General features: G+C 37.3%; 1 long non-coding RNA gene across 1 annotated transcript; it reads right to left on the bottom strand.

Annotated features, from left to right (window-relative positions):
• Positions 1-519: 519 nt before the first annotated feature.
• LOC140506230 (uncharacterized) lies at positions 520-11,461 on the bottom strand. Its single transcript, XR_011967822.1, has 3 exons — positions 11,347-11,461; positions 3,526-4,517; positions 520-719 (listed from the first exon to the last, which is right to left on the bottom strand). It is a non-coding gene; the product is annotated as an uncharacterized lncRNA (long non-coding RNA).
• Between the last annotated feature and the right edge of the window lie 15,581 nt (positions 11,462-27,042).

Raw genomic sequence — 27,042 nt, 5'->3', positions numbered from 1 at the left:
TAATCCAAATTGGTTTTTGTGGGGATTTTTCTCTTGAATGACAACCCTTTTAACAAGAGATAGAATTACAAACATATTTATCATCTTGACAAGAGAGTATTACAATTTTATTCAGATAGCAACCTTTTTAACTCAGAGTTACAATGGAGCTCTGCAAAAAAGAGCCACCATCAGTTCCATTTAAGGCATTTGAGGATTTATTGGAAATACCCCCAAAATGGCTCCATTGGTCCATAGGGTAGGGATAATTGTTGGACAAAGCATTTATGGTTTTCTGCAGCATCAACTACTTTGGAGAACTTAGTAATCGTGTGAAGTTACTCCCCATGAATGATTACAGCTTTCCTTTGGGCATTCATTGCAAGCCTCATTGATTCCCTCCATGATTTATTAAGCAAGGGCACTTGTGTGCTTAAGGGACAGAATTCAGATTTTTCCAAGAATGTATACTTTTTGAAAAATTGTTTTGAAATAGCCAGCTATATGTAAGAATATTAAAATGTACATTACTCATTGATGGCTATGTTATCCAAAATCTGTATCTCTATTTACCAAAGAGCTGTATCTTGTTTTCAAAAAGCTTAAGAACTCATAAGCTGGGATTCCAAGAGGTTGTAGACAATGACACAGGTACAGAACCTTGATTTTGCCCATTATCGTAACTGAGGCTTATTCCTTAGTTAGTCAGGTCCAGTCTAGGATGACAAGATGCAAGATATCTGAAAGATAAAAAAAAGTAGGATAAGGTAGGTGATCAGGAAAAATCAGAGGCTCTGGGGCTAGGTGGTGGGAAGACCAAGCCATAAAGGTTGAGGTTCAGGGGTAAAACTTCAGGGGAAAGGATTCAGGTAAGATCATAGTGCCAAAGTAAATAGCACATCAGTTGGAATGCCAAGCAAAGGACCTAGTTAATAGAACTAGGGTCCAGTTACGAGAACCAGGATACAGCATCAAGGCAAGTCAAATTAGGGTAAAAAGGAATTATTAAGCACATACTTTGTGCCTAGTAGCATGAGGGAAACATTAAGCCTAAAGATAGTCCCTGACCTCAAATTGCTTACATTCTAAGGGGAGAAGACAATATATAAAAGGTAGTTTAAGGGTGGTGTGTGTGTGTGTGTGTGTGTGTGTGTGTGTGTGTGTGTGTGTGTGTGTGTGTGTTTGTGATGGGGGAAGGTTCTAGGAGGACTCAACCAATCAAAAAAAGGCCACAAGATTGGAGGAGACCTTCAATGTGAGAGGAGGTTTCCATAATATCGTAGAGAAAATCTGTGGAGATGAGTCAGCAGTGTAACCTGGAGAGGAATGAATGCCAGACGCAGGACCACAAACTGTGCTGTGCTCACCTGATAAGAAACCACTACCATACAGAAACAGAGCTGGTTCTAGACAGTGGGGCATGACAAAGCTTATGAGCTAAGGTAAAGATTAAAGGGATACGAGACATAAAAGCCAAGCAGATCATTTTATACTTTTCATTCCTTTACATTCCTGTCTTAAGTATCTGTCCCATACATAGAGGACCTGTTTATATTACAGATCTATGAGGGTGCTTAAGACATAGGAGAGAGAAATTAGGAGCCACTAAGTGGCTTATAGGGACCTGTACCAAAATGTCACAGCTCTTAGGAAGAACATAAGAAAAGGGAGAGGTTGAAAACACCACCTTGGAGCATGCCCACAATTGTGGGAAAAGAGGAAGAAAAGACAAAAAATGAATAATCAGAGTGGTAAGAGGAGAATCTGGAATGTCACAGGAGGAATAGAGGGGGAAGTTATATTAGAAAGATGCATGTGTCACGGCTTCCTTAGTTCTCTGTCACATATTTAATTTAAACAATCACTCTTTCTTTTTTCAGATCTCTCCCTATATCAGTCTATCATCTACTCAGCTGCCAAAGCAATTTTCCAAAAGGACAGGTCTGACTATGTCACCCTCCTCATCTAATTCCCTTGCCCTCTGTCTCCCTGAAAAAATTCTCTAGCGCCTCCCTATTGCATCCAGAACCAAACAAATTTGTGTCTTTGGCAATTATAATTCCTCATTTGAACTCAGGAAGATGAATTTTCCTGACTCCAGGCTTGTGCTTTATCCCCTGCACCACTGAGCACCATAATCTAAAACTTTTCTACCATTCCATTCTCCCTTTCATTCCCTTAAGAGTCCATTGCATCTTGGGCCATCTCCAGCTGTCCTGGTGAATATCAGGCCACTGGAACCCAGATGGCTCAGGAGAAACAAGTGAGGTTGGTGGCCTTGCACAACCCTCCCTCACTCAAATCAAAGTCAACTGCAAGTCATGTCATAATTTGGATGTTATGGTCCTCTTTGAGAATGAAGGACAAACACAACACCAACAACAACAACCTTCTATAATAGAAATTGCCCTACATGTTGTTTCTCACACAGCACGCTTTTTTCTGTAGTCTGTATCGTTGCAGGGCAGCTGGGAAAGCAGTAATTAGAGCATTGGGTCCAGAGTCAGAAAGACCTGAGTTCAAATCTGGCCTCACTAGTTGTGTGATCCTGGGCAAGTCATTTAATTAGCCCTGTTTGCCTCAGTTTCCTCATCTGTAAAATTCTGAAAGAAAATGGCAAATTACTCCACTGTCTTTGCCAAGAAAACCCCAAATGGGGTCACATGATTAAATGACTGAACAACAACTGTACATTTGTCACAGCTATTCCCCATGTTCCTGGAATCCTATCCTTTGTTCCCTGTGCCTCCTTTCCCTGGCTGAGTCAAGACTCAGCTCAACTCCTACCTTCTATGAGAGGCCTTTATATGCTCCTGGCTTACCCTCTCTCCCTCTCTCTCTCTCTCTCTCTGTTTCTCTCTCTGTCTCTCTCTGTCTCTCTCTCTCTCTCTCTCTGTCTCTCTCTCTCTCTGTCTCTCTCTCTCTCATTACCTCATATTTCTACTCTATGTATCATGTATATCAGCATTTCCTATTAAAATGGAAGCTCCTTGAAGGCAGAGGCTATGTTTTTTGCTGTTTGTTTTTCCCCCTTTCTACATATCTCCAGCATTTAGCATAGTACCTGGCATATAGTAAGATTTTTATGAATGCTCGTAGCTGATTCCTGTTTGGAAAAGAAAGAAAAATTTTTAAAAGTTGAGCAAAATGATTTCCAAAAAGAGGAAGAAAACAGCAAATGGCATAAAAGTGAAAATTTTCCCTTTTCCTAAATTCTTCCCTTTACCTCCTTTCTCTCCAAAATAAACAATCATCTCCAGATGCAGATGGCCCTATTTTTCCTTCAGGTAGAAAGGAATCAGTGTGTGGTATGAGCACATAATTCAGCTAGAAGGTCACTGAATTAGATCCTGCCTATATGAAAAGGTTAATGAAAGTGATGCCTGCTGTGAGGAGTGCCTGCCTTTATGCACAACTGATGTAAGAAATCTTAATAATAAGTGATAATTAGCCTTTATATAATAGATTTTACAAATATCACAGATTTTGATAGCATATTTCTTTGAGAAGCTCAAAATACTTTACAAACCAAAATGCTTTACTTACATAAATGAGATGCCTAACATTGTACAGCTTCATAGGCCTAGAACCATGGAACCCAGATAGGGCTTCAATCAAAACAGAACTAAGGATCAGAAAAAAATTATAATTGGTAAAATGGGACAAAACTGAAGAAAATGCTGTGGGCATATTTTTTCACTACATATTCATAGGTCAGTGGTGTCCAATTAATTGAAAATCAGACTCTTGTGGACTGAATAGAGACTGAGAAAACCACAAATTACCATTGTTTATGTTGTATGGTATTTTAATTTATTTTGCTACACATTTCTCAATTACATTTAGGCTGGTTCTAGAAGTTTTGAAGACTGGGAGTTTGGGCTACATTACTGTAATAATTTCCTAATTTTTTAATTATGGCAATGCCAATATTTCTCACTTTACCACTTGATGTGTGATATTGGGCCACATTTAACCTTGGACTTCTGGTTCCTCATCTATAGAAAGTCCTGATCTAGGTAGTAATTTGCGGATCTAAATCCTATGATCCTCTTGAAGTCTACAGGTTGCATAGCAGTTATTTTTGGTGACCAAAAGAATGAACCAAGGTCATTGCACAGTTATGGTCATCAAGGAAGTTTTAGCTATGCTTAAAACTCTTAGAAAACTATAGATCCAATGAAACAATGGCATCATAGGTCTCATCCCTCTTTTGCATGAGTTAAATTTAAGAACATTTCATATGTGACCAGATCAATCTAGTTGATTAACCTGGTAATCTTAGAGAATTCTGTAGCAAGAGTAGTAGAATGAAAAAAGTCCTGGATCTGAAATAAAAGGTTTGGTTTTAAGTCTACACCAACTTGTTTTAATCATACTGAGTCTCAGTTTACTTGTCTATAAGATGAGAATAAAAAAATTGAAAGATTCCAAAGAGACAATGTATATAAAGAAATTAACTTACCAGTTTCTTCATGCACAAATTGGGGTAAGAAAGAAGGAATACCTACCCCATCTACCTCACATGATTTTTGAGACTGTAAAAGACAAAAAATAAAATAATGTGAAAAATCAAAAGTAATTTATATCACATTGCTATTTTGTATGGAATTCTGAAGAATGTCTTATTTTCTAACTGTAGAATGGTTTTCCTTCCATTCTGTCTCAGAACTATTCTGAAAACACTCTAAAGATTTGAATTTCTCCTGCCAAGAAGGAAGGAAGTCTGGAAGATCAAAGTAAGAATAAAATATTATTGTGCTTACCTTTTACAAAAGACTACCCATATTGATATAATACACTAAGTAAATATTTAGCCATTTGATCAATGTAGATAACCAATCTGGGCCAATATTCATCACAAACAAACACTGTTTCTCCTTGAGATGGATACATTTTCACATATATTTTCAGATAGTTTATCTTTTGCCACAAAGTAGATATGGTAAATGAGCACTTTGTTCTTTAACTGCTTCAGTTTTCTGAATGCTAATCTCAAAGTCACAGAGAAATTGCCCACCTAGTAAAGTTAATAGCATGATTGGGATCTACATAAATGTTTGAAAACCTACAGTAGTACAGTGGAAAAATCTTCCTGACGCCAGGCAACTAGGTCATTTCTAGAGCTGGCAAATCCTTACTGTTCCCTTCTGCCAGCTGGAAAAGCATGAAAAGGCACATAATATCCCCACAGGATGCTGGGGAAATGCCAACCCTATCTTGCTCTAGGACATTTGGATTCACTCAATCGCTGTTTATATTCCTAGAATGGGTGAAGCACTATGCAAACCCCAGGTTAAGAGATTAAGAAAGTAAAATTGAAACAGCACCAGTCCTCAAAGAATTTACATTTTAATTGAGTACCTATAGATATATATACATATATATATGTATATGTATACGTATATGTATATATACATATACGTATATATATACATATATATGTAAATAAGAAATAAAGGAGATGGAAGTTAGCCCCCGAGGGAAAGAAAGCAGAAGATTCCTGTAACCTAGAGGAATCAGAAAAGGTCTCACACAGAAGGAGATGCTTGAGCTAAGTGTGGTAAGAAACTAGAAAATTTCAATAGGTCTACAGATAATTTTCTCTCTTATGAAAAAAGAAATAGATTTACATGAAATTAATGTTAAATTTGGAACAAGGACTAAAAACCTCTTCTGTGTTGATGATTCTTCCATAATACATTGAGACAAAGGTTATATTCATGAAATGGAAGAAATAATAGTAATATCAAATTCATAGGGAAAGAATTTTAAAAAGACCCCTGCCAAGAATCCCAGAATAATCCCAGAATCGGAAAGGACATCAAAATCATCTATTCTTATTCATCTCTGAGCAGAGATCTTCTCAAAAGCACTCCTGACAAATTGCCATCCAGCTCGTATTCAAAGAGCCACAATGATGGGAAACATATGACCTATTAACGTAGTCCTTTCTACTTTGGGAAAAGACCAGTTTTTGACATCTTTCCTGGTATCAGTCTCAATGTTTTACTTTCTGGAGCCAAGTAAAATAACTATGATGCTCAGCTTTGTGACAACCCTACACATATTTTTAACTAGCTATCATATGCCTGATAAATCTTCAGGTATTCAGGCCATCCTAGTCACTCCTCTCTGAGCCTACCTTGATGCATCAGTGTTCTCTAATGTAGTCCCTAGAACTCAGCGCAACATTCTAGAATTGGTTAGACCAAAATACACCGAGACTGTAGCATCCCTCACTTTATACACTATTATTTAACGAGTGTAGCACACTTCAACAACCACAGGGTTCATGAAACCCATCTATTCCATTTTCTCAAGTTCTTGTTATTGTAACACTGTTCTCTTCTATTGTCTTGTAAAATTTCTTTATTGTATTAAAAGTTATTTTTGCCCACTCATTTCTTCACTATGTCTGTTGTTTTTAATGTGGCAATTTTCTTCTGGGGAAATCTTCAACCTGCTGTCTTTTCCCATTACTTGTTTTCATTCTTTTACTTTATCTGACTCCTTTATTGCTACTTTGAGGGAAGGAGCCTTCCTCTCTACACCTCTCTAACTCACCTCACCAGAAGTCTTCCTCTCTATACCTTGTAGGCATGCCTCATTTCTTTTTATTTCTCTTCTTTTTAGGAGAGACATTTACTGATTAATTGCTTGCAGAATGTAGCTACAATAAATAACATTATATAAATAAACAACCTCTCATTTTTACCAAGAAGAAGATGAGGCTTGGAGAAATTTTAAGTGATTTGCTCAAGGTCACATAGATAGTAAGTCACAACTAGGTAGACAGAATAGATGTTATAAAGTGCAGCTGTCAAAGTTTTGATAGATCACAAATTGCTGAATGACAACAGAAGATAGCATCTCTCTCTCTGTCTGTGTCTGTGTCTGTCTGTCTGTCTGTCTCTCTGTCTGTCTGTCTCTCTCTCTTTCTCTCTCTCTCTCTCTCTCTCTCTCTCTCTCTCTCTCTCTCTCTCTCTCTCTCTGTGTCTCTCTCTCTCTCTCTCTCTCTCACTGTCTTTTTCTCTCCTGTTCCCATCTTGATCTGTTTAGAGAGTAATCATTCTTGGATTTGCCTGGGAGCATCTTGGGATCCCAAAAGCAATACCAGAAGAAGCCTACAAGAAGAGCACCAGGATGCTACACTGAACAGCCCCAAATAAAGTAGCTATTTTACCAAGTGAAGGAACAACCAGGGAAGAAGAGACTAAGTGGAAAGGAAAAGTTGGGATCTGAACTCCCCAACACAAATGACTGTGAGTTCATCAGGCCTTACTGGATTTTAATGCTATCTCTTTTACTTCCAATCTACTTTCAGTAAATGTACTTTAGTTTATAATATGTAAGTAGTATACTCTTTCAGAGTTACACCAAAGTTGAGAAAGAGATTAGGATCCTGTAAAACAGGGGTGAAAATGAGCCATATGATTTATAAATTATGATGGAAATAATCATACTCTGAGATAAAATTTTAAGATGGCATTAAACGGAAAAGCTAGAGAGATTCAGAGATGAAACAGGTCCTCTCTACACATGTGCAGAGGGACTGAAAGATACTCTGGCACATGTATTTCTCCTTCCTGTCCACACATTCTACCTGGTTGCTCAGGGCTGAGACAGTCACCCTGAAGGACTTTTGTGGATTTATTATACTGAGTACCTCTATAAACACCTCTTTAGTGTCTTTATAAAGTATTTTCCTTGTACGTTTGAAGCACATGTGCCATTGCCCTTTAATATACTGAATCATATATAGAAGCTATTATGATGGATCATAATTAGTTAAAACATAAACTATTCACTTAATTTCCCTTAGTGGTATATCAGAAAGAGAAGCCACAGTGGTCAATAAGCCCAGTCCTTATAAACATGGGCAACATGATCTGCTGATACAATCTTCATATGGACTTGCACACAGTATGTGCAGGAATTGTGTCCTGCTAATTGTGTGAAGAAGAACCTTTTGATTGGTTACTAAGTTGGACAAAAGCAACTAACTAGATGATTCAGCCTTCTCTGTTTCCTGACTGCCTTTAAGTGAAGCCTACTGTAGGCTTCCAGATGGGAAAAACTGCTTTGGACACATGGCAGAGAGGACATTGCAGCTGTTTTCTGTCTCTCCTCTTTTCTGAGTATCAGACAAAGCTGTTAGTTTGCGAGCATTGAAAGGTCAGGAGAGAGAACCTCTAGAGGTTGAAGAGTTGGAGAACATGCTAGGTCTTGTGGACAGTCAAATCTGATAAAGCACCAGCAAAGTCACCTAAAGAGTAATTTCTAGCACCAACACTATGACTGGATCCTTTTGAAACATTGTGCCTTGTCCTTCCACAAGAGACTGATTCATCCAATGGTGATGCAGAATTCTGCAGGGAATTTGGTGGGATGAATGTTCATAGCACAGCCATTTTTAAGTTTGTACCCAATCTCCTCCATGGACAAGGATGATACAAAGAAAAGGATGCCCCCCAAGTATTGGAAAATGTAATTTCTGTTCCTGCTTTATCTTTTTAGTAAATATTGCTTTGCAAAAACTAACTGATATTAATTGATTAAATGATCTTGGGGGTAAGAATCACTGGAGAACACTGATAATATAAAGAAGATAACTCTAACTGGTGACTGATATTGAGGAGAACCTGCCTAAATGGGAGCTATGTGTTAGTAAACGTTTAACAACTGGCTCTCAAACAATACATATGCAAAACATTTCTAAGTTTAATCTACACTATTCACATTTCTCCATGATTTTTTAGGTTTAGACAATCAAGTGCTGATTTGTAGCTTTTGCCAATTCTAAGGAATAAATGCTCACATTGAAAATTTAACAATTGGCTCTTAAGAACAAGTATAATCTGGTTTCAACATACTCCTTTCTATCACCCTAACCCCACAAAGGTTTGTCTAGAACCCTGAAGGAAGGTTATACACTTCTTTTTGGGGACTGATTCATCTATAATAGTCTAAGTTAGAGGATTCACGGAGCTTTTAGGATCGAGTTAGTATTACTTTCACGAAGTCAACCAAGTTGATACTGGTTTTTCCTTTTCCTTCTTAGTTCTCCAGTATCTACAAGTAATATCAAATTTAAAAATTTTGATTAAGACACCTAGCACAATTTAATTCTCATAACACAAATGCACACTGATACCCAAACTTGTTTAAAACAATATCCAGGATCTTGCTTCTTATGTTCTGGTCTTTCCTTTTATCTTGCCCCCTCCATTGCCCACATCTAAGTACCCTTGCCCTTAACTAATACTATATTCCCCCCTCACCTCTTATTTTCCCTGTTCTCCTCTTATTTTCCCATCACACCGACTCCTGAAATAATTCTGCTATCTTCCATATCCCAACTGAAATTAAAAAGAATCGTGGTGTACAATTGGCCTCAAATTGGTTCTATTATTAGCCAACTTCGTGACTTTAGACAAGTTACTTAATTTTTAGGAACCTCACTTTGTCCATCTATAAAATATAGGGGTTGTAATAGATATGTTTCATAATATTACAGAATGAACATGAAACCAGGCATCAAGATACATCCTGGCATTAATCATTAACTTTTATCCTATAATCTCATGCAAGATATTTAAGCTTTGTAGGCCTTAGTTTCCTCAAATAAATTTGTTTGGATAAGAAAAGCTTTAAGATAGCTTCCAATTTGGGGGTTCTGCATTCTACAAGACTAGTTCAATGGCTTGAACCCTAGGTTACTGAAGCTTTGGCTGGAGGAGGAGGACAGGAGGGCAGACCAAGAGGATGCTGAGTTATTTGAAAGGGTTCACAATTCACTTATACAAGGTGTCATTTTCATATTTATCTAGCTCTAACAACATATGTACCACGAGTGCAAATTCTACATTGTGGTAATCTACAATTCTCTTTCTAAAGTTTTAAAAAGAAAAAAAAAACCTTTGGGCCCCTTCTAGATCTTAATGAAGGAACTACTGGATCCTGTCTCGTTCTAAGTCTTGGGGTATTTCGAAAGTTCTAAGTGACTTTTGTGCCAAAGGAATCTAAGAAGTAAATTGTAGTATATGAATATTAATAGCTAGTATTTATATAGCAATTTAAGGTTAACAAAGCACTTTACAAATATTTCATTTGATTTGTAACCACCTTGGGATGTAGGTGCTGATATTATCCCATATTTACAGAAAAGGAAACTGAAATGGGCAGAGGTTAAATGACCTGGCCAGAGTCACATAGCTAGTAAGTGTCTGAGACAGATGTCCCCTCATTTCTCCTGACTTTAGGATGGGCTCTCTATCCACTGTGCAGCCTAGGTGTCTCAAGAGGCTGCTGACAGATTAAAACCCAGGGTACAATAACAAAATACAAAAGCTCCTTATTTTGTAAAAGAGGTAAAGGACTTTTAAAAAAATATATTAAAAGAGGACCGGGATAGAAAAGAAGAACTATAATAGATCATGGAAAAAGGAAACTGAGAATGAATTCTGGATGCCCTAAATCTGTTAAACTAGTTATTAGAGAGATTATTATTATCATTATTATTATATGTTAGAAGTCTACATCAAAATGGTTAGAACAAAAATGGTTTGGGGCTTGAAGACAGGTGCTTAGAAATGTTACTTACATAGAAAAACTCATTTTTCAAGAATCCCAAATAAATTAGATGTCAACTGTCCCAGATGTCAATTTTCTTGTGCATTTCCTTTGTGGCTCCCACAGAATCTAGTACCAGTTCTTCCCATTTATTGTGCCTAATTGGAATATATATTATATCACCTTTGCATGGGTGTAGTTTTTTGTTTTGTTTTGTATTTTTTTTTCCATAAACCACCAAAGGACAACATTGAAGCCATCAATTACAAAGACCATGTGGACTGGTCAAATCAGAGAATAATGAGAAAAGGTTTGGGAGTAGTACTGTGATTACTTATTGACACTGTTTCTAAACAGAACATATATTCATCAGAAATCCAATTTGTAAGAGGTTAATCCCATTTAGCATTTGGCTGGTGATGTCTATTAGCACAAGAGCTAGAAAACATATAGATAATTTAGACTATGACAAGTAAGATAGAATACCAAATCCAGGCAGTATTTGTTTAAAAAATAAACAATACCTGCTAGAGTGAAGTTATGTGACTCTTTATGACTACTGATTAGAAGCATGAGATTCTTGGATTTGTCCTGGTGCAAAAGGCTAGGCATATTATATTATAAAGGGGTAGCATGGTATAAGGGAATGAACAAGTTTAAAATCAGAGGACCTGGGTTCAGATGCTACCTTTTGAGGTATGATTAGTATTTAAATTTGGGTAAAGACAGCTAGGTGGTGCAGTGGATAAAGCACCAGTGCAGGAGTCAGGAGGATCTGAGTTCAAATCTCACCTCAGATGCTTGACACTCACTAGCTGCATGACCTTGGGCAAGTCACTTAATCCCAATTGCCTCATCCTGGGTCATCTCCAGTCATCCTGATGAATATCTGGTCACTGGATTCAGATGGCTCTGGAGAAAAAAAAGTGAGGTTGGTGACCTGCACAGCCCTCCCTCACTCAAAACAAAGTCAAGTGCAAGTCATATCATTAATTTCGCTGATGGCATGGTCTTCTTTGGCAACGAAGGACAAGCACACACACAGTATTTAAATTTGGACAAGCAGGCCAGTGTTCCTAGACAGTAAAATACATATTAGAAGATTGCAAATGTAGAAAGGATGTGGGGGAGGTGGTTCCATGGTCAGACCTGGGGTTTAAAAAGATCACTTTGATAGATGAGTACAGGATAAGGGAGAAAAGGACTGAGACAGGGAGGGTCAACTTTACCTACCTCACAGAGCTGTTGTGAGGCTTGAATGGGTTAATATAACAAATAACTTTGCATATTATGAAGTGCTATGTAGACATCAATTATATCTCCATTATTTATTTGTAGATTTCATTTCAGTTCTGTGTGCAAAAAAGTTAGCTTGGCTCAGCAGATATGAACTGGCTTCAGAGTTTGGAAAATGTGAGTTCAAGTTATATCGACAAAATACACAGTTTGTCCTGAAGTCATTTAACCTTCTTGTTAACTTAACTTCATGCAAATAAGACTACAAATTGCAAAGCAGTTGATGGTCTGAATCAGTTCCCTCCCCTGGAGGATATTGGATGGTTAATTTGAAACTGGAAAGGTGCTAGAGACCTTTTCCTCACTTTAGATATGAGGAAAGCAAAGCCTGAGAGGTTAAATTGTCTGCCCAATTCCCATATAGGAAATAAGGCTTTGAATTTAGGTTTTCTGACTTTAAATCCATCTCTCTTAATGAAGAAGTAGTCCCAGTTCTATGCCAAAAAGAAGAGGTAAAATTCCCACCTCTGAAAGTGTATTTAAAAATTGTGAAGTTGATAAAATACGGAATTAATCTATCAGTTTTTTTAAAAATCCAGCATAGGTAACATGGATTAGATTAATGCCATGTATCACCTGGTCACATTTTTAGAGTTTGATGGGACCTTAGAGCTCATGAAATTCAGTAAGCTCATCTGTCAAGTGAAGACATTGGGGCTTGAGGAGTAGAGGTTACTGGTCCAAAGAGCACACTGCTAGTAGGTGCCAGAACTTAGATTTGAAGCCAAACCTTTTGCATATAAACCCAATGCTGTTTGCCTAGCGTCATACTGCAGAGTGTTACCAAGGAGGAGATACCTCCAGTCTAAGAGGAAAAAGAAAAAGGTGAAAGCTTCCTATTATAATACAAAAATAGTACACCTGTTGTAGGAAACCTAACAAATTTAAACTTTGTCTATCAACTTGCAAGTAAACAGAGCCATTAATTTGAATAATCTAAGAGTCCAGGAGATTGCTATGAAAAATCTCTTGAAGAAATGAAACTCATAATAAATTTTCACTGACTTCTAAGCAGAGCCTCAAAGTGCATCTTGCAAAAATCTCACTTGAATGGTTTGCCTACTAGAAAGGATAAACAGCACAACATTCACCATGGGCATAAAACAAACTTACCTTGTGACTCTCTACTGAATTATTGGAAAAGTAATTCAAATGCTGTCTTCTATTATTAAGAATATTGATGATTACAAGGTAACCTAAATGTGATACAGAGTTTGGTATGGAAGCCTAGCTCAATTGTTATTCAACACATTGACCAGGCACCACCAAAACATTTGCTAAGCAAACGTTATCGAGTATCTGTCTTCAAAATGTTTAAATCAATAGAAGAGGCAAAGTTTATTTGACTTGTAGTCAGATTCTGATTCAACTCTCATTTTTTCTACAGGCTAAATAATTACAATTAACCACTGATTAATGCCTTAGTTAATAAGAAATTAGGGCATTCTTTAATTTCCTCCCCAAACCAAACATGACATTTAACTAAATGTATTTCATTATAGACAAGATAAGATCAGCAGTACATAGAGTCCTGTAAAAATAGAATAGTATGGGAAGAAATGTTTTTAAAAGTTAAATGATGATTTTCAATTCTTTTTTAGTTTAGCTCTAAAATTCTGATTCATCTTTTAGCTCATTAATATTTATTTCTCCAGTATACATATTATATGTGCATTTTAAACGCTGCATTTTATTTGCTTTATACTAAAGGAAAATAATTTCTTTTCCCCTATCATTCCACATTTTTTACAAATAAAAATCCATTATATCCAAGATGAAAAGCTTTGAGAACACTGACATATCATTTAAATAATACATTTACCTTCTACTTCATTTTCTTCTTTACACATCTAATTTAATTCCATTGCTTTGCTTAGTAACAAAACCATTTTCACTGGTGTAAATTAGAAGAAGAGAATTTGGAGGCATTTAGATGATTGAATTTACTTACTATCATAGAAGCCAAAATAGTAATTATCACAGGAAAATGCATTGAACTAGCTCAATTAACTGGAAAAAGACCATGATCCTAGAACGATCACTTCGTTTTAACCTTCAAAAATGTAAATTGTATTAGCTATTGGCCATACAAATTAATTACTTCAATCTCAGTGGCAGGGTTAAATGAATGACTCACTTCCCAGAATCCTTTTCATTTCACCAAGAAGAAAGCAAACAGAAATCAGTGCTAAATATAGTAAATATATTTTCCGGCCTCAAAACAAAAAGGCTTGATCCAATAAAAGACATATTTATTTTTTCTTGAAAGCCCAACTCTCTTGGAAAATGCAAGACAAATGATTGCTTTATTTTTATTTCTAGTGCAATTTGTATCTTACCAGTTTGGGCTTAGATTATTTGATGAAAGAAGATTAGAGACAGGCTTGAGTTTAGGGAACAGTAATGTTGAAGAGAGAGATGGGAGAGCTGGTTCAAAATGTGAATGAATTCACTTAGACCTTCTCTGTGACCACTGGAAGCTTTATTGACCCAAAAGCAGAGCGTCTGAGATTTAGCAAAGATCTAAACAAAGGCAGTGATATAGGAAGAGAACCAGGTTTATATAGGATGATTTTAGGGTTCCTTTATGGGGTTGGAGGTCTAGGGTAAATCTTGCAAGATAAAGAAGTCTTGTAGGATAAAGGCACAGGGTGAGGACTAGGAATGTCATAAGATAAGGAAATCCCATTCCCCAGGATAAGGAGTAGTGACAGGGAATTATATGGTCCAGCATAAGGGGAAGTTTTGTGGCAGGGGAGACTTTAGGGCACCAAGGGTTTCACGAAGCCAGTCAATATTTTTTTAACTCTTAGGGCACTGTTTCTATCCATATCAGTAAGACATTGATTTTTAGGTGCATAATTAATATTTATAGAATGAAATGAAATTAAGTGCCAAATACATGCAAAGCACTGTTAGATACTGAGATTACAAAGATCAAAAATAACTCAGTTACTGACCTAAAGATCTTACAATTGACTAAAAGAGGTATATCATGGACATAAATAAATATGATACAAGTAAAATTTGATGGGAACTAAGGAGAAATGGAGATAAAGAGTTGTAGGAAAATTTGAAGATGTAATGGACAGTCTCAGCTGTGGAAATTGGGGAAGCTTTCTAAGGGAAGTAGGCCCTTATCTGGTTCTTGAAGATGCTGGGAAATTAACTTATTATTCTGCATGTTTCTGGCTTAGTGTAGACAATTGTATTACTTGTGTACACAAAGGGAGAACAGGACCTTGGATATCCAAGCAAGACTTACAGCCATGTTCTTCAGCACCTACAGCTTAGTTGCGCAATGCATACTTTTACAAAATTGGGAGCAGTACAGAGTTGAAAAACAAGTGGGGCTTAGGAGAGGGGAAACAGTTAGGAAACTGATGAAGGAACAGTTGTTAAGGTAGAGATACCAAGTTGTGATTAGAAGATTTTAGGAAAAAGTCCTACAATTTAAGCAGGGGCTTTCCATTTTCCTTCCTAGAGACAGAATTCTTTCCTATGAGAAAGGTTGGCAATAAGTAGTCAGTTCACAGGCTGTTGTAATAAGATCAACTTCTTTAGAAGCACAGGAAAATAAGACTGATTTTGTGTGTGTTTGTCCTTCATTGCCAAAGAAGACCATGCCATCAGAGAAATAATGATATGACTTGCACCTGACTTTGTTTTGAGTGAGGGAGGGCTGTGCAGGTCACCAGCCTCACTTCTCCACCAGAGCCATCTGAATCCAATGACCAGATGTTCATCAGGATGACTGGAGATGACCCAGGATGAGGCAATTGGGGTTAAGTGACTTGCCCAAGGTCACATAGCTAGTGAGTGTCAAATGTCTGAGGTGAGACTTGAACTCAGGTCCTCCTGACTCATGCACTGGTGCTCTATTCATTGCACCACCTAGCTGATTCTACAAAAGAAAAGAAGGATTTCAATACAAAGAAATGAAGAGGGAGTTCATTGTGGGCATGGAAGATAGCCTGTACTAGGGCAGAGGCCAGAGAGCATAGGATGAGATCATTGCTCTGGTTTGGCTGAATGCAAATCATGTTAAATGAGGTTGGGAAAAGAGATATGAGATAGACTGGGGATATCTGAATACTGGAATATTGGAGGTTTACTTGCAGAGTTATTAGAAAGTCACTAAAGATTTTTGAGCAGGTGTATTGATGTGGATAGAAATAGTGCCATAAGAGTTAAAAATAATATTGTTTGACTTTGGGAAGTCCTTGGTGCCTGAAAGTCTCCCCTTACCACAAAACCCCTTATCCTGGACTATATCCTTCTCCCCATCCCTCATCCTGGGGAATGGGATTTCCTTATCTTGTGTCATTCATAGTCCTCACCCAGTACCTTTACCTTGCAAGACTTCTTTATCTTGCAAGACTTACCCTACATCTCCAGCTCCCAAAAGGAAACCTTAAAATCACCCTATATAAGTTTGATCCTTTCTCTATATCATTACCTTTGCTTAGCTCCTTGCTAAATCTCAGACCCTCTTCTTTTGGGTCAATAAATCTCCCAATGGCTACAGAGAAGGTTTAAGTGAATTCATTCACATTTTGAACCAGCTTTCCCATATCTGTCTTCAACACATATGACATGATCAGATCTGTGCCTTTGGCATGTTGTTTTGGTAGCTCTGTGAAAAAATACGAGAGATTGGGACTCCAGTGAGTTTAGTAGTAGCTACCCTGGTAAGGGACTGGATAAAAGACATATATAGAAGTGAAACCTCTGGCAAGGTAAAAGGCCATGACACTGAAGAAAAGATTTTGAGACCTAGAGGGATGAAAATGAGGGAGTTAGTAGGTGGTCTCAATATCAGCCAGCATCCATTTCTCCTCTTCCTTTTCTACTCCTCTTCTTTCCCCACTTCCAACCTCCTGGCTTTGGCTTAAGACTCAGAATAGCTTTCATTCCATTTAATGAATATTTTATTAAGTTCCTACAGTGTATACAGCACTATACTAGAAAATGTGGGATATATATCTGAGACATCTACAATATCACAGTCTGACAAGAGATAAATTTTAGGCAGATGTCTGTAACCTATAGAGGTTAAGTAACCTTCCCAGGTTTACACAACCCATAAACCTAAGGGGTGGAATTTGAACCCAGCTCTTCCTGACTCCCAGATCAGAACTACAGTCATTACAACACACTGCCTTTATGTAGGGGGTAGAAAGCATATACAATAAAGGAAAGGAAGCACTTTTTAAAGAACTGGATGGATTACCTACCAAAAAATCCTTAAAACTTACCCAAAGTGGTCACCTATATGTGTTAGCATTCATTGCTTTTATCAGTTCACTATTTTGATATTTTAGATTGTGTGCTGGAGTATGCCCTTCTTGAGGGCAGAGACTCTGGCTCATCTTTGTATCTCTGGCTATTTTTGGCACGTAGTCAAGGCTATGGAGGATAAAAAGAGATAGATAAGTGTACTGGCAAGTAAAATAGGATCTTTTGCTGTTTTTGTTTTAGTATAATCAAGAAGTAAAATGCCATTATTTGAATGTGACTGGGGAGGATCTTTCCCACCCATTGTCAGGTCCTTTAAAAAAAGATACTCTTTAGTTAATAAGACTCTGGATCTCTAAGAATGTGATGCCCTCTGGCTCTAAAAAGTGTATAAAGACTCTGAGGGTAAGAAGTTTACATTGGGGCTCAGTTTTTGTAAGAGTGTTTGTTGGGCCAGATGAGGACACTGGGAAACCACTAAGGAGCCCCCTGGCTTTGAGAATCTAGATGTAGTGCTTCTCTCTCTGGTCATTAGGATCAGACAGCTGTCTCTGTTGAATTATGATCAGACAGAAGAAGTCATGTCTGTTGATTACTTTGGGGTTCAGGGTGTTCCCTCCCCTTTATTAAGTGAATGATATACGTACTTTGTTAAAGGATTGATACATGTGCTTGATTACTGTGATTGTTAACCCCTCAAAAGTTGCCTTTTCTTTTATGAATACAAATCTAAGAACTTGTGAGAGCAGGTCCTCCAGTATATTTTGGGGTACTTGCTGATACAAGACAAGACAAAGTATACTAATCAGGAAATTCATAGTCTACCGTAGTGGGAGAAATGTTATATAAACAAATAAATGTACTAAAAGACAGAATGTCAAAATTACTATAGGATCCTAGTACTCCTCTTCACCCTGTACTCCAAGGTGCATATTTAATAGTTTCTGGAACATTAAACATTATTTTACTTTGTATTTCAAAAATATATTCAAGATATGTATATATGTATATATATATACATTATATATTATAATACTCTTTTTCCAATGGCAAGCTAAAACACATTGCCAAGTTCCTATTTTAATTCTGTCTCAACTAATAAAGTCTTGAAGAAGCTTGTTGTTGGAATGCATCTTTTTTTTCATTAGTGGTGCTATAATTGTGCAAAACAGAGGGCTTGCCTTCCAAAAACTTATAGTCTAGTTCAGAGAACAAAACTAATAAACATACAAAGGCAGTATGATGTAATGGAAAGCGTGCTAAGCTTGGAGTCAGGAAAACTAGGCTTGACCCTGCCTTGAAACTTATGATCTGTGTGATCATGGGCAAGTTACTTAACTTTTCTTGATGATGATGATGATGATGATGATGATGATGATGATGATGATGATGATGATGATGGTTAACATTTATATAGTACCTACTATGTTGGGAACTGTGCTAAGCACTTTAGAAATATTATATGATCTGATCATCAAATCCTGAGAGGTTACGTGCTATTAGTATCCTCATTGTACAGTTGAGGCAAACAGAAGATAAGTGACTAGCCCAAAGTTATACAGTAAGTGTTTGAGTAAAATACAATTTGGGATTAATGTTCCTGAAAAGTAACTACTCAGTTCCTAGAACACTCCCCATAAGAATCGGAAAGGGTTTTCTCTCTCAAATCAAAATCTTAACCTTGAATGCAAAAGAATGGGTGAATCTTGGTGGTCAAGCATTTTAGGTGGGTAGAGAGATAATCTGTTTTACCTAGAAGAGTTAAATTTGTTTATTACCCTTAACACATTTCCATAAGAAAGACCTTAGCTTTTGTTCCACGTATTTTCCTAAGGAGAAAAATATGGAAAACGTTTTAGTCTAGAGAAAATATTCCTTCTTAATCTTTTCTGTTTTACTAAAAGTGAGGTTTTCAAATATGCTTCCAGAATCTACCTTTTTACTTCTATATTTATTAGTTCTAGGACCTGAATTTTGTACCTGCTAATCAGTAGTAAGACACATTGCTTTAGTTGATCTCAAATAGGGAGTTCTCTCTGGTTTGCAATGTAAATGCAGCAAAATACTAAGTTTAAAAGAACTATGTTAGATGTTAAAATGGCATTCTAAGTGATAGAGAAGGTCATTTCCTTGACTTGCCCTTAACATATTGCAGATTAGCCAAGTCAAGTCTCAAGCTTAAATAACTCCCACCTTCACCTTCTGGTCTACTCACAAGCTACAGAATGAAGTAGAAAGAACCACATAACTGTTCTGACTGCATCCACTAGAAATTTATGTTCTACTATCTTACCTGGGACTTCACTGCTTCTAGGTAATCCTACAATACTTCCTTTATCAAATCACTTTCCCACTCTGCACAGTGCCTCCTCCAAATCCTTTCACATCTCCCAAGGCCATCCTCTGAGCTCAGGTCCTTAGCTCTATTTTACAGAGGAAACTGAGGCCATTCACACTGAATTCCCTCTTCTCCCTTCTTCCTCATTCCCTATCACTCAAATGCCTTTTGCCACTTTCTCTTTCTTCAGTTCTCATCTCTCCCTTATAATACTTATTAAGCTTCAATGCAATTTCCATTACATACATTAGCTATCTATGGAAGGATGAGGGGAAGAAAGGAAGCATTTATTGAGTACCAGGCATGGTACTAAGCACTGTGTAAATATCTTAATTGATCCTCACTACAACCCTGGGAGGTCAGTTTTATTATTATGCTAATTTTATTATTAATCTTATTTAACAATTGAGGAAACTGAGGTAGCAGTTGCTTTACTGACTTATGTAGAGTCACACAGCTAGCAAGTGTCTGAGGCCAGATTTGAGGACAAGTCTTCCTTATTCCAGACCTAGTTGTCTCTGGGAATTGAAAGGGCACACAGAAAGGGATGTGTGTGTTTATCTCCTGCTTCAGCAGGTTGTGCTAAGCATACAGTGCATGTAGCATTGTTTCCTGTGGCATTTGCCATTCCAGTGTTCATTTTTTTTACCCTGTCCCAGGATTTTGGCTTGTTGGTGTCTCTATTGACAGCACTGGCATTGAAGAGAAAGGATGAGAGTGGAAGCCAATGCATCCACTCTTCTTTCCTGATGTAATTAATATTTACAGTTTCTATTCAATCTCCCTGCCTCTATTTTGCTTTTCTACCTAGAATGCAAGCTTTCATTTTGGTATGTGGGATAAAATGTCCAAAACAGCATGATTAAGAATTTGCTGCTGAAATGTAGATAAAATGCAGACTCTTCATTAGTGCTTATGCATTTCTCCGGGTTTAAGGGAAGAAAGAGAAAGCTAGAGAAGCAAACAGAAAGGATCCTTTAGATTTACAGTCTGGTTCCCCATTATTGCTGGGGCAGAAGGGTACTAGAAAAGCATAGAACAGCTATGTGCTTAGTTTAAGAGGAGAGGGGAGGAATTTGTATAGAATAAAAGAGGAACACATGAAGATTGTATCTGTTCTCCAATAGGGCTATACAAGAGACAAATTGTGGCTATAAACAATAGATTGTGGCATTGAAAAGGGAAGTAGCATATATAACCTATATTAAATTGCTTGTCTTCTCAAAGACAGAGGAGGGGAAAGAGGGAGAAAATTTGGAACTTAATTTTTTTGATGAATGTTAAAAATTATCTTTACATGTAATTAGAAAAATTGCAATACTACTAAAAAAAGAAAGAAAGAAAAGGCAAGCATGTCAACCTACTTATGTTACAGAATGGAAAGACAGCCAGTGTCTAGAAAATCAAGAGACTTTCAAGGTGAAAACATCCAAAGACATATATACAAATAGGTAGTTGGGACCTTCATACCCTGGACCATATAAGTTAACCTCCTTCCTTCCAGATTTAATCCAGTTTTGTTACTCAAAATTTTTTGACTCTTGTCCCCCTACCCCACCTAAGAATCTGCCTTGATTTTTCCTGTTCAGATCTACGGATGATCCAACATCCCAACTTCCCTTCTCACTTTTCTATTCTCAGGTTTTGAGAGGCTCTGCCCCCATGCAATAAAAGAGACCTGTAGGATCTCAAAACTGAGAAAATCCCTATTGCCTGGCTTCTGAAGTCTGGGAGTGAGATATTGCAGTAGAGAGAAGATATGTTCCTGTCACAGCAACTAGAAACTCTGAGTTCCTTTGCCCCTAGAAATGCTGTTATGCAGTATAGTTAGGTCTTGTCAGCACCTTAGATTAGGTAAATTAAGGGTTAAATGGGTTTTCATTGCTTGGTCTCTACTACCTCTACTACCAAGTTATTGCTTGATGAGAAGATTTGGTGCAGTGAAGGGAACAATAGATTTCCATTCAGAAAACCCATGCCAAGACTTGTGTAGGCTAACCTCTTTGCAAAAGTCCTATGTGAATTTCAAATAATAACTAGACTAAAATTGGAATCTTGTTAAAAAAAAAATCACCAACTTCCTCTCCAGCATAGCTTTGGCTGCTTCTAACTCGTTTTACTTCTTGCATAATTTACTTCCTTCTATTCTCCAAGCACATGAGTTTCCTCTAGGTCTTTGATTCAACTAGTCTGAATGCAATAAGGAAGAAAACTCATGATAGTTTTGTTTCAAAAAATTTAGCTTAAGCAAGTTAATTGTGGTGATTTCCTTGTTAGAAAGTAACGTGATCCTTGTAGTATTTTTTTAATAACAAAAACTTTCAAATAGTGAACTCTAGATTTGATGTGATAACCCGAACAGTAAGAACAAGAATAAATAAACTACATGATGCCTCTAATTTACCTTAGCCACTGCGGCATAATGGATAGAGTGCCAGGCCTGGAGTCAGGAAGACCTGAGTGAAATACGACCTCAGATACTTGTTAACTATGTAACCCAGGGAAAGTTGTCCTACCCTGTTTGCCTCAATTCCTCATCTGTAAAATGAGCTGGAGAAAGAAAGGTAAAAAACTCTAGTATATTTGCCAAGAAAACCAAAGGTGGTTAGGAGGAGTCAGACACGACTGCACAATAGCAATAAACCCCTTTTACCAATTTTCTGTGGCTGCGATTAAAATGTTATTGTAATACAAATTTCACTAACATTACTTGTTTTACCATGCTAGTCTTCACTCATTCTCTTTCTGTACATCCTGAATCTTTCTCTCCACTTTTTCTGGTGGTGTGGTTTGGCCCATTATCCTAAAGTCAAGCAGCTTTTCCTTGTTAAGGATGGTACTGTGAGACTTGTTATGTCTAATGCCATTATTTAGAACTCCCAGTGGTTGTGTTCTGACCAGTGACTAACCCTGAGTTCCACTTAAACACTGAATATAATTAGCTTTTACAGAGATTATTGCTTCAAAGATATAACAAGAATGAAAATATAAATACCAGCCCCCCCGTATCTCAAGGGCATACTCTCCCCTATACCAGCTGTTTCTGAGTAAAGTGAGCTCAAGTTAACAGTTTCTAAACAGCATTGATCCTACAAACTTCATTTTCAAATGTGACATTCCAACTGGGTAAATTCTTGCCCAGGCTACCACTGGAGTAGGTCGAGAATACCATTTCCAAAGGTCATGCCTCAGGGCATCAGTAACTTGATGGTTGCAAAATCGGGTATGGCCTCAGACTCCTAACTTCCCACACATTCACTCTGCTGCATTTTCAAACATCCTAAGTCCAGAACCTCCAATCAATTCCTTTACCTAAAATGGAAAAGACCAAAAAGAGGCCAAAGACCAAGGCTTATTTTCCTTTTCCTCAGAGGGGAGAAGAACTATCACAGCATTTTCTCTCATCAGCCCCCACTAACCAGGGCATCTCAACCAAAGAGAGCAGGCAGAGTTTGAGGCTGACAAAGGCATTTTGAAGGTGCCTCCAATTCTAGCTTCTTGGTTGTTGTTTTTCAATTGCGTTTGTCTTCCCGTGACCCTAAAAGACCATAAGGTTTTCTTGGCAAAGACACTTGAGTGGTTTGTCATTTCCTTCTCCGGTGTGTTCCCATTTTACAGATGAGGAACTGAGGCAAATAGAGGTTAAGTGTGTGCTCAGGGTTACACAGTATCTGAAGCCAGATTTGATTTTCCTGACTCCAAGCTTGGTGTGTTCTATCCACTGCACTACCTAGCTGCCCTGAGTTCTAGCTCCAGAGCCCTTCCAAGAGACAGCCATTCAAAGTATGGTTAGCAGACTTCATGGAGCTGACCAGCTCCATGTTCCTATTCCAATATTTCTCCAAGCTACTTCTATTACACATTCCCTTGGCCCTCCCAGAAGCAGCTCCCCCAGCATTCTCCACATAGGGAATCTTAGCTGACTCCAGTAGTCCCTTGCTATACTCTTCAATATTGCTCCAAGATTCTCCCAATACATGTCACCATGACTGTCCTAGAAGGGGGTCCCCAACCTTTCCCATCTTGGAGCACACTTTCAGAGGCATTCTACACATGACTGTTTCCATTTCTCTGACATTGCTTCAGCATCCAAAGCTGTAAAGATGGATGCCCCTTTCCCTGGAGATATTTATTCTACATATAGAAAAATGAAAGTTTCCTGAGGTGATAGAGGCCCCAAACAGCAAAATAGAGATATGAATCTTTATCATCTGACTCTGACCATCTCTCCAATATTCCAGAAAGGAAGAGAGTTTCCTCATTATCATCATTCACAGGCTCACTTGTCTCATAAGAAACCTAATAGATTCCTCCACTTCCTCCCATTTTACAAATGAAAAAAACTAGCCCCAGGGAGTTCAAGGACTTGTGCCAGTTGAATGTAGGAGCTTCAGTGGCAGGTCTTTCGTTTCTAGAGTCAGTGTTGTTTTCTGCTGTACCCCTTTACATCCCACGCAGGCAATTCTAGGTTTTCTATGTTGTATGTTATTTTCCTAGGAATGAGACAAGAAACTATGAAAGGGTCGTGATTTGCATAAATAAATTGAATGAGATTATTTTTCCCCATAGAAAGGGAATATCACTTTCTCCAAAAATGTCTTTTTACAAATATGTTGTCTTAACTCTTAATCTCAAAAATTTGTGTTGGTCATTCACTGCCTTCATGGCTTCTCTGAGGTAATAACAGAAACATTTGTATCTAAGGCTTTCGGGCTGGTAACTAGAACTTAGTTTTGTGGAATAATAATAGCTAGCAATTATATAGCACTTACTGTGTTCCAGACTGTGCTAAGTATCTTATAATTGTGACCTCATTTGATCCTCACAACGACCTTGCAAGGTAGGTGCTATTATTATCCCCATTTTAAGGCAAACAGGTGAAGCGGCTTGCCAGGATCACACAGCTGGTAATGTTTGAGACTAAATCTGAACTCCAGTCTCCCTGATTCCAGTCCTGGAGCTCCATCTACTACACCACCTACCTGGGAAAATTCTACATAAAATAATATAGGCTACCCAAATGTCTGCTTTACTGTAAAAGTCCTTGAGAAGCAAGCCCTATTATGTACAACGCTGTAGAAAATAAAGAAGTAGAGAGGAAAATCCCCAGTAGCTATAGCAGATGTCATTCAATTCAATAACACAGGATAAGTCAGTAGTACTGCATGCCAGTCACTGTGACAAGTGCTGAGCAAAACAAAGACAGTCCCTCTCCTTCATAGGATGTAGCCTTATACAAGGAAAAGACCATTGACTCTGGAGTCACAGGACCAGGGTTCAAATCCTGACCCTGGTGTTTACATGTAGCCTTGGGCAAGGCACTTATCTCCTGATGCTCACTGTCCTCATCTGCAAAATGAAGGGGTTGGACTAAAAGGTCTCTGAGGTGCATTTCATTATAGATCTCTGATTCATTCTATTCACTGCAGAAAGTGGCTAGAGACCCTGAAATGAAGAAGCAACATGCTGCATCCTGATAGTAACAGAGCAAATGTAAGAAATCTAGAGAGAATTAGATGGAGCCATTTGGTAAAGGAACAAATAGCCTTACACATTTCCTTACTCCCTAAAGACATCCCTACATCAGAGGACAATCCAATAATGCATTTTCCTAATGATTACCCAGAGTCATCAAGAAAAGTTAAATTTCATTTAAATTCTATTTGACAAAACAGAAAAGTGCATAATTGTTTTTGGAAAGATGTAGGAAAATTGAGATGGAAAGTCTGTCTCAACAGACACTGTTATCTGCTACTTAGAAATTCAAAGTTTAAGGTGAACTAGTTTCAAAAGTCAAGAAAACATACAAACTTCAAATGAGGAAAAAGAGAATGAAGAGAAAGAAGCCTTCAAGAAATACAGAAGTTAAAGGTATAGAGCTAATGCATCCACAGCTGACTACCTGAGACTGAAAAAAAAAGAAAAAAAGAAATAATATTGCAAATGTTATTGTGGAATTAATAAGAATAGTTTTTTTTTCAGAGCAAGTAAATACAACCTGATTTGAAATGAATAGTTTTTCTATCAATAATATCAAAGTTTTTTTCTTCAGTTGGAAGTGGGAGAGATAGTCTGCCTCTTCACATTTTATAAGTTCTTACCAAGCATAACCCTTGAGGAATTCACTCTCATGCAGATGCTATAGAGATGGGGTCTATAAATATACAGGTCAGATGGCTTTTCAGTCCCCTTTTTTCTGCTAATACTACTCTGTAATTTTTACCCTTCACTTTTTAGAATTTTTCTATTTTTTTAACATATGGAAAATTGACCCTTAAGTGCCTCTGATATTATCTTGGCTCTGACATAGACTACTTCTCTATGCATTTAGTCAGGTCCAGTCTCTTTCCAGTCTCAGTTTTTGAGTGCCATTTCCATTTCCTTATGCAATATACTATATTATTGGTACATTAGAGATCAAAGGTGCTCTATTCACTGTCATCATGGGTTGGTGTAAAATTGAAAAATCTATCTCATTTCACTTCTGCTTGTTCTCCTTCCACTTCATCTTCAAGATGATCTGGCTTAGCTGGGTCTCATGGCAGACATTCTGTAATTATGTTTTCCTCTCTACTGCTTTTTTACTATTCTATGAGAAGCTGCCATGGCAATGTTCCTTTATCCTGCTGCAGAATATTTTGTGGATGATCTTGAAGTTGAAGCTTATATTTCAATTAACTGCATGTGTTTTGATGCAGTTTCATGGGCTCTTTTGATGTTCTTTGTTGAAGCAATTGTTTTATACTTGTTAAATTGCATTATGACATGGTGATAATCAGCCAACATCTTTACTTTTTATTCAATTACAATTTTTCAGAGTCAATAATTTGTTTAATAGGTCAGAGAGGACATATTGCATGTACAAGCCATGTCTTTTTCTCATCTTAATTCTTTCTTTTAATTTGGTATTCATTTTTATATTTGTCTTTACCAGGTAAGTTCACTATACACAAAAACTGATTCTAAGATAATTCCAACTATAAACAATTGTTTCCTATATAACAATATATAGTCATGTTCATTTGAAAATTTATTTTATTTTTAGTTTATGGAATAAAATAAGATTTTCCATGATAGAGTATAATAAAAAAGATAATTGTACATGAAACAGCAAATCTATTACGTCAAGTTCATTTTTTATGTTTTTCATTATGTGCTTGTTGTCCCCAACATTTTATGCATCTCTGTAGATAAGAAGCTTCTGAATGACAAACAATTATCTTTTAACTTCTTTCATTTCTAAACCCAGAGTCACATTTTCCTGTATGTTTTTCAGTGTATTCCTCCATGTGCAAGTTCACTTGAGGTCACTCAGTATCAAGGTATATGCTGACTTGGTTTGGAGATTTTGTAAAAGTCTTAGAATTTTTCCTGATCATCTAAGACAGATGGTGTATCAACTGTGACTCTGGTCTTTCTTGTCCCTTTACATATGCTTATCATGAAAATTGAAATACAACCTGACTAAGGATCTTATTAAATACTTCTTGTTATCTCTGGGTACATAAGGAAACTAATCCCCTTATTAATGTCTTTGAGGAAAACACAGAAGCCGTCTTTCCCTTTATGCATCCTGGTTCCTTTATGTGTCATTATGAATATGATTCAATCCTTCA

This window comes from Notamacropus eugenii, chromosome 5, assembly GCF_028372415.1.
Source record: "Notamacropus eugenii isolate mMacEug1 chromosome 5, mMacEug1.pri_v2, whole genome shotgun sequence".
In the NCBI taxonomy this organism is placed as follows: Eukaryota; Metazoa; Chordata; class Mammalia; order Diprotodontia; family Macropodidae; genus Notamacropus; species Notamacropus eugenii.
This window is presented reverse-complemented; position numbering and strand designations above follow the sequence as displayed.